Genomic DNA, 15,858 nt, shown 5'->3' with positions numbered 1-15,858 from the left:
CGGCCTTAAGGAGTGGCGAGGAGCGCATGTTGGCGCAGTTGCTACGCTCGAGCAGTGTAGGCGGCGCCGCGGTCGAGGAGGGAGCGTGAAAGAGGAGAAACGAGGAGTGAAGGTGGAGGAGGAGAGTGTCACTACTTTACGAAGTTTGAGTGGCTTTAACATGAAGTCACAACGCGCGCCTCGCCACGGATATTTCTCTCTCTCTCTCTCCCTCCCTAATCACTACTGTGTATGCGCCACTAGTAGCATCAAGCCACAGGTGTTCCGCCGCTGCGCAGCGACGCGCCTACTGCCGCCGCCGTTTGGTATAACGTCACACCGCGTTCCTCGTCGTTGCGCTCGCCTCCACTCGCTTCGCCAGCTGCGTCTGATGTCTGATAACATGTCGTAGGATTGAAAAGGAGAGCTCGCGTGCGCCGCAACCACAGTTGAGGCGGCAGTATGGATGGCCACAATTCTGATAAGCAAGAGGAGGCCTGGAATCGGCATCGGAACGAGATGAAGAGGAAACGAATCGCCCAGGAATCAGACGAACAGCGCACCGAACGACTGCCTAAACGCCGCATCATAGCTAGACAACCAGACTAACTTGGACTTGCAATCAAGATTAACCAATGCTAACCATGCTATGCCTTAGCTTTCGCCACGTATATCATGGCATAGCCGAGCTAAGCCGCTGCCAATTTTTTACGTCCGAGTGGCCTATTCGAGAGACTCTATTTCTCATTCAGCGATGGCGTAGAGGTAGAACATCCGCCTCGCGTGCAAGAGGAGCGTGGTTCGAATCCCGGTGCCGCGCAATTTTCCACCGGATGAAAAAAAAAATCCGCGTGTGGATAAAATTGCATAAACAGGCCTGGAGTGCGGCCTGATCCCGGCGACCAGAACTGGTAACGCACTCCCTCACCAGAGCAGGACTGGCCACTCTGGTGCAGTACTTGGCCACAACCTCCCGTATGAATACAACAATCAAATCCCCGGCCCTCAGTCCCCAGCAGCTGCGAAGCAACTGACCACGGCGGCGGTCAGACCTGTGACGCAGCAGAGGGTATAAGAATCCCTGGCCCCGGACAGGCCGCCATTGGAATATGAACCTGGAACGTTTAACGCTGGAATGTTATCTAGTGAGGCGAGTCTAGCAGTGTTATTGGAGGAATTAGAGGGTAGTAAATGGGATATAATAGGGCTCAGTGAGGTTAGGAGCACAAAACAAGATTAAACAGTGCTAAAAAGCGGGCACGTACTGTGCTACCGGGGCTTAGCGGAGAGACGAGAACTAGGAGTCGGATTCCTGATTAATAAGGATATAGCTGGTAACATACAGGAATTCTATAGCATTAACGAGAGGGTGACAGGTCTTGCTGTGAAACTTAATAAGAGGTGCAAATTGAAGATAGTACAGGTCTACGCCCCTACATCCAGTCTTGATGACCAGGAAGTCGAAAGCTTTTATAAAGACCTGGAATCGGCGGGGTGTACGAACCATAGAACCTATTCTGACGCCCTCAGGGTCTGAAGAGACAGCGTCTGCGTCTTCGAACAGGCGCAGCGTCTCCACGGAAAAGAAAAGGGAAAGATGTCAAGGGACAAATTTGGGAACGCTGCCGTTACCATGCACCGGTACCAATACCACTGATACCACCGGTACCGCACGGTGGTACCGCCGGTACCGATGCCGCCGGGAGCACCGGTACTCGACCTATCTAGAGAATCGGCGCATATTTTTAGACTGCGCAATCTCCGGGATCGGCCCAGGAAAGAGGCCATAGAAGCATACGCGATGCGGAAAAGTGGAGTAACTCGCCCTGAATAACATTGCGTTCAATAAAACAAAGGAATACGTTAAGTGAACAGATGTGAGCAAAATAATATGGTGGCTGTACAGATTATGCTGGCGAGTGACCTGCGGAAAACGATCAGTGTCTATATATGCCGATTAACGAAGCAGGAAGGTGGTTCCAGTCGTGGCATGTTTTACGAATGGAGGGCTCCCAATAAGTCAGTGTTATGACGCGGGATGCCAGCCTTGCACCCGTGGTCTAGGTGACGAGGTTGAATGAATGGAGAAAGGCTGATCCAATGTGCGTTGAGTACTCGATTACTGAGATACAATTGATGACAGAGGCAGGGCAGTTTTCGTCTAGTAGCTAGGGAAGAAATGTTAGGACTAGTTATTTCCTGCTAGTTGCACTGCTAGTGGAATGATAGTTGAACATCACGACATCAGCTTAGCGATTCTTGTTGATTATTATAACGTGGCTGGCCAGGGTCCCATACTGATGAAGCGTATTCCAGGTTAGGGCGATCGCAGGTGAGAAAGTATAGTTGTATTTTAAGCGTTGTAGAAGCAAGTGAGAAATGTTGTTTTAGAAAACCAAGCGTGCGATTGGCTTTAGATATGATTCAATCAACATGTAGTTTTGGAGAGAGGTTACGAATGATGTGCGCGCCGAGGTACTTATAAGCGCCTACAGAAATTTGTGTAACACCGTTAATATATATATAACAGTTGTAGGACACGTTGATCGACTGTGAGAACCTCTCGTCGATTCACATTTGGCGAGGTTGAATTTCATGCTCCGCGTTTGAGACCAAGTAACCATGATAGTAAGATCAGTTCCGAGATTAGTAGCATCGGCGTCAAAAGAAATTTTGGGTTAATCACGCGCTGATTGCGCGCGAATCGCGCGTGCCAGACACACGGACGACGGTCGACGATGTTTGTCGATGACGATCGCTATGCTGCTCCTCATTGTCAAGGCCGATGTAGCAGCCTATCGGACGAGCGAGCGAGCGAGCGAGCCAGAGTGATGCTCGAAGCGTCGCAAGGTCCTGCTCCCGCGTGACCACCTTCTGCGTCATGACGTGACGTCACTGTAGAAGCGAAACCGAAACTGGCTGTACAAGAGCTGTTAGATCAACCTATTTGGGGCACTCCGAGACTTGCTAGTGTCTATATATATATATATATATATATATATATATATATATATATATATATATATATATATATATATATATATTATTCTCGAAATTCGAAGTCCCGGATCTTCATTTAATGGGGAAAAAATTAGAGCGAGAGTAAGAGAAAGAGAGAGTGAGGGAAGAAAAAACAACTTTATTTTGATTGGGCACGGAGAGGGGTGGATCCCCGTGGTGGGTGGAGCCTTCACTCCCGGGCTTCAGCGGCAGTGGTAGCACTTTCGGCTCTGGCGATCAGCTTTCGCAGATCCTCCAATTTCGTGCTGCCCAGCACCATCTCCCACTGCTCGTGCGTTGCCTTTCGGTTGGGGATATTATTAGGGATCTTTTGGCACGCCCATGGGGTTATTGTATGGGGTAGGTCGCTCTGTACAGAAATGACAGGGGTGTTGATGATATAAAGGGTGGGACACCTTGCGTGGAGGATCGTGAGGTGAATACGGGTGCTTGTCTGGAGTTGCCTCCAGGCCGTGGCTTCAGCTCTGGCGGGGGATGGTTGTGGTGGTGGCATCTATCTTCCCGAAACGCGGTGGTGTCGAAGCATTACATAGTAAGTGGCCAGTTCTTGTGGAATGGGGCTCGCCGTCGTCTCTTGCAGTGCCCGATTGCAATGTGGGGCTATCGCGTGCGCACGATGGTTTGCGCTGACGGCTTCGTGACCCCCGGGTGTCGCAGATTGTCGTGGTGCGGGGTATTTCGTCGAGGTGGTTGAGGATATCGCACGCCACTTTATGCAGATGACCGTTCGCGTAGGCTCGACGCGGTGATTGACAATCTGTGAGAGCATCTATTTCCGTTTCCTGTCTCGAATGTCGAGGGCAATGGCGGCCTCTTGTGTGGCGGCGTCGTTGTGCGTGCGACCGGAGGGGAATGCTGCAGTTCATCGTGTCTGTGTGCTGCCACGCTGATTACCATGCCCTCCCATTCGGGTACACGGCTGCAACTGCCCATAGAACAGTGGAGGGAGCGCCGTATCCTCTTTCTGTTGCTTTGGTTTCTGCTTTTCTCCTGCCCAAGTGGTATTCAGGGTAGGGTGCGCATTACGCGGAATGCGTGTCACCGTTATTTGCTTATGTAGGGACTCGAGGAGTGCTTCTTGACTGTTGGTTGTCGTCACGGGGTATTCCAATCTTTGAAGAGTTGTTCTTCCTGTTCTAGTGAGGTTGAGGCGTGTGATTTGCGCACGTCGGCGTGCTTTGATTACTTCACCGAAGGTGTTGTGCATGCCCGGGGATGGAAATTCTGCTGTTGCCGCGCCCGGGCAACAGCGGCAAACAAGCCGAGGGCTTGTTTGCACGCTTTCCGTAGTAATAAGTTTATTTGGGCGTTTTCTGGTGACGTCAGGTTGAGGTAAGGCGTCGTCGCGTACGTGAATCTACTGACTATGAGGGCCCGAGTCGAGCGTAGTAGGTTTTTTTTTTTTTCATTCATGCCATGTCTGCGACTGGCGACTCCGTTGATCATGCGCGCTACGTTGTAGGCAGTTTGTCTTAGTTTATAGTGAGGTTATTGCTTCCATTACCTTGCATGTGAACACCTAATATGCGGAGTGTTTGGACTTTGGTATAGGTGTTTTTTAAAAAATGAAGAGTCGGACATATATCCTGTCAGTATGGCGTTGTAACTCCCACTTGAACATCTGCCTCTTCTATCTTTCTCTCTCTCTATCCATACTCACATTTGCGCACTTTCTTCGTATCTCTCTCTCTCTCTCTCTCTGTGTGTGTGTGTGTGCATGCGCGCGTGCCTGTTGCGCAAGCCGGCGGGTCCGCCATTTCCTCGAACAGTGTTGCACCGTTCCTCTCGCATATGCGTGCAGCGCCGGGTGTGTGGGTGGGTACCAGACGTATTAACACTAGCTTCCCCGACAACCACCCCGCTCCCGCGTGTAATCTCGTTAGAGCACGGCCGAAGTAAACGCACGCGTGCGTGGAGCGCAGCAAGTGCTGCCGAGCGTGGCGGTGCCGCAGCTGGCGGCCTCCGCATCCAGACTCGTTTTCCCGGAAACTTCCTCTCCCGGCGTCTTTTCTCTTGTTGGATTTCGCTGCGCCTGGAATGGTCCTTTCCTGGCTGCTATTTCGGTGACGTCGTGTTCTGTAGCCGCGGTTTTGAGCTCCGAAACCGCTTCCGGAGCGAGTTCGGGTTTGCCGCTAAGATGTCTGCGCCGGCCACGCAGTGTAGTTCTTGTCGAACGCGGCGCTACTTTTCTTTCTTTCTTTTCATTTTTCGGTTTCTTTCCATAGATCGCTGTTCGTAGTGTTTCTCAGCTCCGTTTTCTTAGAAGCTGATAACTGTTTTATATTCTCAGTCGATTGCTTGCGCATCATTTTAAGTTTTATAGCATTGCGCGCGGCCGGTCCTGTGGCCTCTTTAAAGGGGCCCGGCACCACCCCTCGGACTCGGATTCAAAAACACATTCTCTGAATAGCGTAAACGCTGCTGCGAGTATCTCGGCCAAATTTGGCACTCGTGCGCGACGCATGGGGCTCACGAGGGGAGCCTGGAGTGACCTTTCTCTCACTCTTTTTTCAAGAGAGGCCTTCGCCCTTTCGGGGCTGCTGGTGCCTGCGTGGTGACGTCAGTGGGCGGATTTCCATAGAGCGTTGCCATTGGCCGATAACGGACATCGTTCAAAAAATGGCGTTTGGATCGGTGTGTTACTTGCTGCTGTTACTGCGCGCATTTACTGACGAAGTTTGCTACAGAGGCTGAAGTAAGCGAAAAATCTGCGTTTCGAATGTCGATTGGAATTACGTACTTCCGGAAGGTGCAAGAAGCCGACTTATACGTCTGCTCGCGCAAGAATGAAGGTTTGACCCACAAGGCTTGTTGTTCGCCTAGCCGTGGTGTCCCACCAGTTATGACTAGTTCTGTAAGCTCAACTAGCCTCGAAGTACGCTTGCCATCTCGAGCTCACTCATGGCAGCTCCTTGCTAGACGCCTTGGCAGGCATCACGCCGTACTGAGCTATCGATAGCGCTTCAAAAAAATGCGCAGTTTGGATGTGGCTATACTGTCCGACGGTCAAGCTGGTGCATGGACAAAGCCGGTCCGCGCCACGCAGCGCTGCCAGACTGGAGCACATGGGCGCGACCGCGCACTACAGCGCTTGTCGTGCGCACTAAAGCGCATCGAGCGCACTACAGTTCCATGTAGCTGCGTCTGCTACGTAGCGTAGTTACCGCGGCCGCCGCGGGATGGCGTGTCGAGTCCACTGGCTAAGCGCAGTGCAGCTCGACGAGGACAGCCACGTCCTCCGAATGTGGTTCTCTGTAGGTTGTAAGAGCTGGGGTCGGGCATGTCAAAATGGGCAGCTGGCCCATGACGTCGTCGGACTCATCCACGCTGAGGACGTTGTCGAGAAGAGGAACACGTTCTTATCGAGAAAGAGGAGTACGGGGTCTATGTACAATATTTACACGAAGAGTGTAGAATATTACGTATCATCAGTCTAGCATGACTGAAGTGAAGCACACTGAGGAGCCTAAAGGGTTTTGCTTAGACCCCTTCTGTCCGCTTTGATGCCTAGGCACAGGGAAATCTGCCGCCCCACCTTCGTCCAATCGGTGCATCCGAGGGCGAGGGCTCACCACTCCCACACAAAGAAAGGAGCAGAGCTTCGTAGACGCTAGGCTTAAGTTGGCGCGTCTTGGTTCCTGGGGTGACCCCGTAGTTAGCTGGAGCGTCTGTCAAACGACCGTGGCGGTTAGCGCAGTCCGTGAGGGAATGCCTTAAGGCTGTGTCACATGACGCGATTGGGGCGAAAAAAATCGCTCTGCCGCGCACGTCGCAGAGCGATTTTCGCTGACAGCTTTCACGTGCGTTTGCGGCAGCACGTTTTACTTCGCAGCGATGCGCAAGGTTGCCTCCTGCTCACGAAGTATCCATGCCTGCATCGTTAAATAAAAACATGGAAACTAGTCAAATATTCGAATTTTCCTATTTTTATTCGATAATAGAATAGGTACATCATTTTTAACGTTTAAAAGCGTTGATACTTTACGACAGCTTGCAGATACGGTGAGTGAGGCGCTGCACAACACCGCAAGTATGAGCGTGCGCCGTCGGGGGGGTTCCGCTTAGTACACGCTGGTTTCGTTGTTACTATGGAAGCCATAAGTTTTTTTCCTGGATGAGTATTTGCTTTTGCAGAAGAACAAACTACTATTGAGTGTGCACGTATAAGCAGCAGGCGTAATTTGTAGCGACGAAGAGGTTGACAACGGTGGCGATCGAGCGGCTACGTGCCTTATGTTGAAGCGGCGTCCGTCTCCCGACCTGGATAACGTGCAGCTTCTCCTTTCAAACAAATTGTGTAAGCGGAAGAAAATGTTTATGAAGCTCCTAAACCGCAAACGCTGCTGGGTACGCCCTAAACATAGCTAGAACTGGCGCGCAACATTGCTCCACAGAGCTACCAAGGCATGGTAAAACAGGAACGCGCCTATTTTGACGGCGCTTTGTTTCGTCACACATTGCCCCGCCCACATCGCGCCGATCGCTGCGACTGAGCGAAGGCGCGACCAACTTGTTGGAATCCAGTCGCGGAGAGCCCACGACGTCGCGGCGGACGCTGAGCGACGGAATTCGCTGTGTCGCTGACTGAAAATCGCGCCATGTGAAACAGCCTGTAGAACACCCTTTTTTTCCAGGAGTTTCATGCTCCCATTTGTCCGTGAGGGCGACAGTGAACCAACAAACAACACTCGATCCGCCAAATGTGTCTCGCACTGCTGTCGCCGCGGGTCTGTCCGAGGGGGACGCATTGTTAGCTTCACGAAGCGATTCATCGCAGTGGAGCGGGATAGGCTAGAAGGTCACTACCCCCGCTGGCCGATCGTAACAGCGTGATTGCATACTCATCGCGAATTGTTGCCGCTATAATGGCGCAATATTTTTCTTGAAGACGATCAATTTGCGACGTCACGGAGCCGTTAGAAGGTAGAAGCACGATGTTGAAAGCACTGCGCTGCTTACCTTTTCCGTGCTGACACTTGCGGCGCCCGTAGGCACTATCGCCAGAGTTCAGTAATTTCGCTGCGAAGCTCTATGCGCTGCAGCTGGCCTCAGAGATCGGGGGCGTGGGCTGACGACGCATGCGTTCAAGACGTCAGCTGTCGCTATATGGGCGTATGCTACGATTTTCGCTAGACTTGCGGAAGGTTTTTCGCTCATTCTGTCGGAAAAAGAAAAAAAAAAGTCCTTGTTGCTAGCCGCTGTCAAGCGCTCTTCCCAGTTTTAGCTTCGTTGATTACGTCACGAGAGTTGAGAAGAAAATAATGGGTCGCGGCTATGTTGGGGCCATAAAGAGCAAAAAAAAAAAAAAAACCCTCAAACAAGCTGCGACTTCGCTTACTTAATTAATGCTCGTGGGACGCCTTAATCTGACATTCTGCGTACTTCTGTTTCCTGCTTTTCTAACAGGCCGGCGAGGGATAAATAACTCCCTGGTTGGTGGCTGGAGCGCTGGATTTAGCTGCCGACGCAGCACAGAAGCGGTGGACAGGAACCAGGTATTTACGTACCGCATGCGGATTCCTTGGATTAGTGCTGACGGGCTCTCGATTCTGTGATCTCTCCGAGCTGATCATGGGTGGAGGGTGCGGGGGGAGAGGGGAGAGAGAGTATTCCGAAGATTCGTTCACGTATCATGCCCACGGTTTCATTGCGTTCTATTTTTTTCTCTCTTTTGGTTCCGATTTGGCCGTTTTATGGGGAAAAAAGACAGGAAGAAACCTGTTGAGCTTGCTCTGATTACGTGCGCGAAATTAAAAGAACTCGCAGGTTTCCTTTGCCGTTGCTGCCGGTTGCTAAGCGCGTCGTTGCAGTCCTGCGAGGCTTTGCGAAAGTCAGTTTGCGTTGCCTTATACGCAGCGTGACGAAATCGACGGACGCAATCCGAAACTATACTTCTCTGGCGACATGCGCTGGGTGGACGCGTACAGAGAAGGACGCTTGGGGTTGTCGATAGTGCCGGACGGAACACTCCTAGTGTTTTTTTGCAACACTGTTTAAAACACTTTCATTAAACACTTCACGTACGAATGAAAGACCAGCGAAATCGTGGGCAAACTAATTGTTACGTTTTAACTTAAATGTAGAAATAAGCTAAAAACCAACCGAAAGTGGACGGAAAGACAAGATTGCCGCACAGTCTCTGTCACCAGCCAGTGTGAATGCACCTTCACCCAACTACACCGCCTGCTTTCGGGTTTCAACATCAGTCATGCGCATGTGGGCAGCGAACGACAGCTTTCTTGTATTTCTTTGTTAAATTTAACAACACGGAGGTGCAGCTTTCACTGTACTGCAGCCAATTAGAACAATGCGAGAGTTAATCCCGTAGCATTTTTTTTAGCAACGCGCCCCACAGGAGAGCAATATTATGTTGCGCGTGAACGTGTGTGTCTATAGAGAGGGTCGAGTGGGAGAGAGAAAAAGAGAGAGGGGCTTCGATTACGTTTTTTGGCTGGAGCGTAATGACATCAGGACGAGCTGGTTCTAGCGCAAAGCCGTCCGTCTATTTATTTATTTATTTATTTTTTTATTTATTTATTGTGAGGAGCTACGGTGGAATATGCGTAGCACAGAGGGTGGAGGAGCGCCGAATAGTGTTGACTGTTATCCTGTGCTGTCAACAACCGTGATTGTGTGCATTTTCTAGGTTTTTCTTTATTACGAGCTAGATTAAAGGAAGGCTAGGATACATACCGGACCCGCCATGGTTGCTCAGTGGCTATGGTGTTGGGCTGCTGAGCACGAGGTCGGGGGATCGAATCCCGGCCATGGCGGCCGCATTTTGATGGGGGCGAAATGCGAAAACACCCGTGTACTTAGATTTAGGTGCGCGTTAAAGAACCCCAGGTGGTCGAAATTTCCGGAGTCCTCCACTTCGGCATGCCTCATAATCAGAAAGTGGTTTGGGCACGTAAAACCCCGTAATTTAATTTTAATACATACCGGGTGTTCCTACGAAAATTTGAGGTAACATTTAAAATTAGCCGTGTTGAATTAAAGGTACGGTTCCTTCGCAGACATGCCGTCAGTGGCGGTGACCACGGTTTGAAGCGTGATGCGGGGTCATTAGTGGCTGATTAAAAAAAAACGAATTAATTATTTTTAAAGCTATTTAGTTTTAGCGGGCTCATCCTAATTGTGAAGTCGAAGCGAGCTCTCCGTGCAATGCCATATGAACTTTTGGATCTGGAAAAATGCGAATAAGCGCGGATGTGGCACGACGAATTTCGGTGACCAGTCTGCGCGAAGCCGAAACTGGGAAGCTGCGGCGAGCGCAAAGCCATGCCCCTCCAGGCAACGTTGTGCTTACGTCACCCAGCAGCCTGCAGCGCCCTGCTGCCCGCTGCCACTGTGAGCTCTGAGTTCTCGGGATACCGCCCAGAAATACATCACTTATATAGGCCTCAAGGTGCATATTTGTTAACACAGGCGTGGTATACTAACAAAGAGAGTGGGCGTTTATATGTTGACGATACCATTGTTCATGGTTCACCGGCCTGAATAACCATCTTTGCGAATTAACACTCGAAAGCTTGATCACATCTATGAACCTCGGCGAGGAAATTCGTACCGTTAGAGCTTGTCCTTATTTATTTTTTCATTATTATTTTTCATTTGGACCACCCGGGATGTTTCAAAAGAAATGCAGGTCTTGCAAGTGTGCGGTTCCTACATACTGACACCAGTTTGTCGTTTGCATTCTTGTTTCTAACTTCATGACCGTTTCTTTGTATTTAAAATGTAATGAATGTACCCAGGAATACGAGGTAAGCAGTGTATAACAAGAAAATAACTGATATTTTATATATCGGTCTAGAATACGACGAAAAAAAAATTGCCTGCGGTTTAGCTCTGGTTAACCCTAGTTGAATTGCGAAAGCAGGAGCTGCATGGCTACGCTTCTTGTAGCGTCTCTTGAGCGCGTTGTCTCTTCCTCACTTAGTTCTGTCGTTGTTGCGTCTCTTTCGCGCTCTCCATAACGACTGAATACACTGAGGCGAAGCGCATATATATATATATATATATATATATATATATATATATATATATATATATATCATCCCGCAAGGTGACACCTCCTCTCCCTCTGCCCCAGAGGAGCACATCTGGTAGAGCGAGCGGCGACGGCAGCGGCGTCGAAGGCGGCGCCATCTGTTGGAGCGTGGCTGCGTTGTTGCTAGGCAACGGCGGCTCAAGGTCGTTCGTCGGCCACGGCATATGGCATACGTCATACGGCGGCCTGCATACGGCATGCGGCGCGACGAGCCGAAATGGCTCGCTGGCTGGCGTAGTAAAGCTTTCGCTTTAAAAAGAGAGACAAAATGAATCTGGTAATGCGAATTATGAATGATGTGGCAGGTAGATCATTAACACTATTCTTCTTCAGTTCAACTCATCGTGGCTTCAGCTTCTTCCTCGCTAAATCTGTGGATACTATGAAACGAAGATGGAATGAAGTAATCATGCACGTTGGCCGAACATTTCATGTGCATTGCAGCGTTGCCGCCACTTCGCTGTCCTGTAGAGGAAACGTTGCGGGCACAGATGTCTGTATACCGTGCAGTGCCGCGCGCACCGCTGTGTAGTGCCGTCCTCGTGTTTTTTTTTACTATTGACTCGGTACTCTAGCATCCCCTGTACTGCACACATTTACTGGAGTCCAAGCCTCTAGTGGATATCGATGAAAGAAGGGCTGTAGGGGATGGGGAGCGTTTCCGCGGGTATATATATACGCAGTCGGGGGTGTGCGGGGAGCAGTTTATGGATGGGCGCGGATGGAGGGCCCGCGGCGTTCCGCATGTATTACAAGCCCGACGTCGTCGAAGACCGCGGGTGTTCGAGCGTCGGCTCCTCCTCGTATTACGTCTGGTGGATCGAGCACCAAGCGTTGGCCGACGCTTCGTTTGATGGAGGGAAACAACGAGCACCGGCTCCTCTTGTCTCCTGCCGGGGCGTAGCGGTTGTTGTTCACTCGCTCGCGCGAGAAGCTTGTGCCCTCAGCGTTCGCCGGTGTCCGGTATATCGGGGACGTCCGTAGCTCTCCGGCGTTGTCGTTCCTGTGGCAGAATTTTAAATGGTGGAGGTTTAATGTCCCGAACGCTCACTGAGGACTATAAAGGACGCGCCGTAGTAGGGAGATGTCGATTAAGTTTGTAGCCTTGTGATTTAGCAACACGGAAAACTGGGCGAGTAGACGTATTATATATGGTTGCGCATTTTGAACCGTTACCTAAAAAGACGGAGCACACTTGCGACTGGATTTTTATTTGGAAATTAAGCTAACATAATAAAATCCTGGCTCTTGTAATCGAGAGTAGATGTAAGCATGAAGTGGCTACCGGCAGAGCAAGTTGGTTGGAGGTGATACTACCCGCAGTCTTGGAATGGCGGTAGTGCCTGTTCGCAATGGCACACCCCACCACACGGCACTGCACCACGCCATATGCTGTGCACTGGTCCATGTGGACGCAATAGTTTCTTGTCGCAGACAGAACCTCATTGCAAGTCTTGTCTCGGTCAAGCAGCCATTCGCGGCGTGCGGGACGCGCCGCGGAACTCACGGACCGCTGGCGTTAAAAAGAGCACTCGGCGCCAAGAGACGACAGTGAAGTGCGCTGTATCTGGCGTTTGAACGTCGCCATTGGAAAGGACAAATAAAACTTCAGCGTGGTAGAAGTTACAGCTTGAGTGATATTGTGAATAAACATTAGGAAGAACTCGGAAGCAGTATTTTTCGGAACATGTTTGGTAGGTAACTATAGCGTATGTAATGCGCTCTTGTCAGGCTGTACGGATGATCTCGTTTTGTTCTCACAATTTGCCCGGACGTTCTCGTTTGGTTGACCGGATATCTGCTCTGGCTTTTGGCTCAAAGTCACTCGAAGGTCGGCGACAACGGGAGCTAAAATCCATTTCACGCTTAAAACCGGAAGCATATGTGCACGCGTAGTACAACCAAACGAAGTTGTCACTTTCTTCAAACGAACAAATAGAGCGTCCACACAAGTCCGAACGGCGTCATTCGCGATGGAGGTATCCGAAATTTCAGCCGGGTTTAGGCAACGCCTCCTAGTTAGCACAAAGCCTGTGCACTTCGATCCGTGACTTCATGCTACCTAGCCCGACTGCCACAGGATCCAATGGGGTTGCTCTCGAGTATAGTCGCGGCGATTTTGACGTCACCGCTTTCGTCACACTGGGTTTGGCATTGAAAATTTCGGTCCAAGTAGCATGACGTCATAAAGGAGGGTGCAGAGGCCTTCTATCTAGGAAGCGTTGGTTTAGGTGTGTAATATGATGATTTATTATAAGGCACTAGGCACAGTCTAGTCGCGCTGGCAGTAGGCGAACGCTGATCGCGCGCACAGCCGACACAAGAGCGCCTTCTTCGTCTTCCTCTTCACCACAATGGCCCCCGGTAGAGAAGAGGAGCCATCCTGGCGACTTACGGCGTAGGTAGGATGAGGGGGTCATAGTACGGCTTAAGTCGGTTGACATGAACCGTGTCACGCCCGCGATGCCTATGGGCGGGTGAAGGTGTCACAGGTTCTACAACGTAGGTGACAGCGGAGGTACGGTCTATGACGCGGTAGGGGCCATCATAGTGTGCAAGTAGTTTGGTCGAAATGCCAGGGCTGTGAGGCGGGACCCACAACCAAACAAGGGAACCAGTCGGGAAAACTGGTGTAAGCGCGCCACTGTCACGCCGCAGCTTTTGACGACCTTGAGCAGCGGTCGTAAGGGTTCGCGCGAGCTGCCGACAGTCCTCGGCGTATTTGGCGGCTTCAGACACAAGCGTGCATTCGGAAGCGTCGGGTCGGTATGGGAGCATTGTGTCCATAGTACACGAGGGCTCTCGTCCATACAGCAGAAAAAAGGGCGAAAAGCCAGTGGTAGCTTGTGTGGCTGTATTATAGGCATACGTGACGAACGGCAAAACAGTGTCCCAGTTACTGTGATCCGAGGCGACATACATAGTCAACATGTCACCGAGTGTGCGGTTGAACCTCGCTGTCAAGCCGTTCGTTTGCGGGTGGTAGGCTGTAGACTTGCGGTGAACGATGCTGCATGCAGCGAGAAGGGCTTGGATGACTTCGGACAAGAAGACACGTCCCCTGTCGCTGAGCAGTTCGCGTGGTGCGCCATGTCGAAGAACGAAGTTCCGCAAGATGAAGAACGCAACTTCGCGCGCAGAGGCCGCCGGGAGTGCGGCAGTCTCGGCGTAGCGCGTCAAGTGGTCGACACCTACAATTATCCATCGGTTACCCGAGGAGCTGCAGGGAAGTGGCCCATATAGGTCGATGCCGACGCGATCGAAGGGCCGAGCCGGGCAGGGCAGCGGCTGTAGCTCACCAGGACGGCGCTGTGGAATTTTACGCCGTTGGCACGCCGTGCAAGCGCGTACGTACTCGCGCACGAAGTGATACATGCCGTGCCAGTAGAAACGCTGCCTTAGCCGAGTATACGTTTTCAGAACACCGGCGTGACCATTATGAGGAGCAGCATAAAAATAAGCGCATATGTCAGAACGCATGTGTCGTGGTATCACCAGGAGCCATGTGCGACCATCAGGCAAATAATTTCTGCGGTAAAGAACGTTGTCGCGGACAGTAAAGTGAGCGGCTTTGCGACGAAGTGTTCGAGAAGAGGGTGTGGCGGATGGGTCGTGGAGGAAATTCATCATAGTTGAAAGCAGGGGATCCTTACGCTGCTCGTCCGGCATATCAGCGACGTTGAAGGCTGACATGGATGCGAAGAGCGGAGACACTGAAGCCACATCACAAGGTAGCGGCGATCGGGAAAGCGCATCGGCGTCAGAGTGCTTTCTGCCCGATCGGTAGACAACGCGGATATCATATTCTTGTAAGCGGAGTGCCCATCGGCCTAGGCGACCTGACGGATCTTTCAACGAGGATAGCCAGCAAAGTGAATGGTGGTCGGGTGACAATGTCAAAAGGGCGACCATATAGGTATGGACGAAATTTGACGAGCGCCCAAATAATGGCCAAGCACTCCTTTTCTGTTACAGAGCAGTTGGCTCCTGCCTTCTTTAAAGTGCGGCTCGCATATGCGACGACGTACTCGTCAGAGCTGTCTTTCCGTTGTGCGAGGACCGCACCAAGTCCGATACCGCTGGCGTCCGTATGTACCTCTGTAGGCGCTGTGGGATCGTAGTGTCGAAGAATCGGTGGCGAAGTATGTAGGCGACGTAGTTGCTGGAAGCCTTCGTCACAGGAAGTTGACCACGCGGAGATGCCGTTGGTAGCGGTAAGCAAATTGGTCAGTGGTGCGATGATAGTCGCAAAATTGCGCACAAAACGCCGAAAGTAAGAGCAGAGCCCTATAAAACTGCGGAGCGCCTTAAGAGTAGTGGGCGTCGGAAACTCTGCGACCGCGCGAAACTTGGCTGGGTCAGGAAGCACACCGTCCTTCGATACAACGTGACCCAATATTGTTAACTTGCGAGCAGCAAAACGGCACTTTTTGATGTTAAGTTGGAGGCCAGCAGAGGTAAGGCAGGTCAGTATCTCACGCAAGCGAACGAGGTGCGTCGGGAAATCTGACGAAAACACCACGATATCTTCAAGGTAGCACAGACATGTTTTCCACTTATAGTTGCGAAGGATGGTGTCCATCATATGTTCGAAAGTAGCGGGCGCGTTGCAGAGCCCGAATGGCATTACAGTAAATTCGTACAAGCCATCGGGCGTGATGAAAGCTGTCCTCTCACAGTCATCATCTGCCATCGGCACTTGCCAATAGCCGGAGCGGAGATCCAAAGATGAGAAGTACTCCGCGCCTTGCAAGGAGTCGAGGGCGTCATCTATCCGAGGCAGCGGATAGACATCTTTACGAGTG

The 15,858-nt window shown here is 51.2% G+C and overlaps 1 protein-coding gene across 1 annotated transcript in view; it reads left to right on the top strand.

The window, feature by feature from the left end:
- The window catches only part of LOC142563351 (protein dispatched-like), a 451,755-nt gene that overhangs the window by 57,908 nt on the left and 377,989 nt on the right, over positions 1–15,858 (top strand). Inside the window, exon 2 of the mRNA XM_075673914.1 lies at positions 8,407–8,495. The gene's annotated coding sequence lies outside the window, so the exon portion shown is untranslated. The remainder of the gene's footprint in view (positions 1–8,406; positions 8,496–15,858) is intronic.

The sequence above is a fragment of the Dermacentor variabilis genome, chromosome 11 (genome assembly GCF_050947875.1).
Source record: "Dermacentor variabilis isolate Ectoservices chromosome 11, ASM5094787v1, whole genome shotgun sequence".
NCBI lineage: Eukaryota > Metazoa > Arthropoda > Arachnida > Ixodida > Ixodidae > Dermacentor > Dermacentor variabilis.
This window is presented reverse-complemented; position numbering and strand designations above follow the sequence as displayed.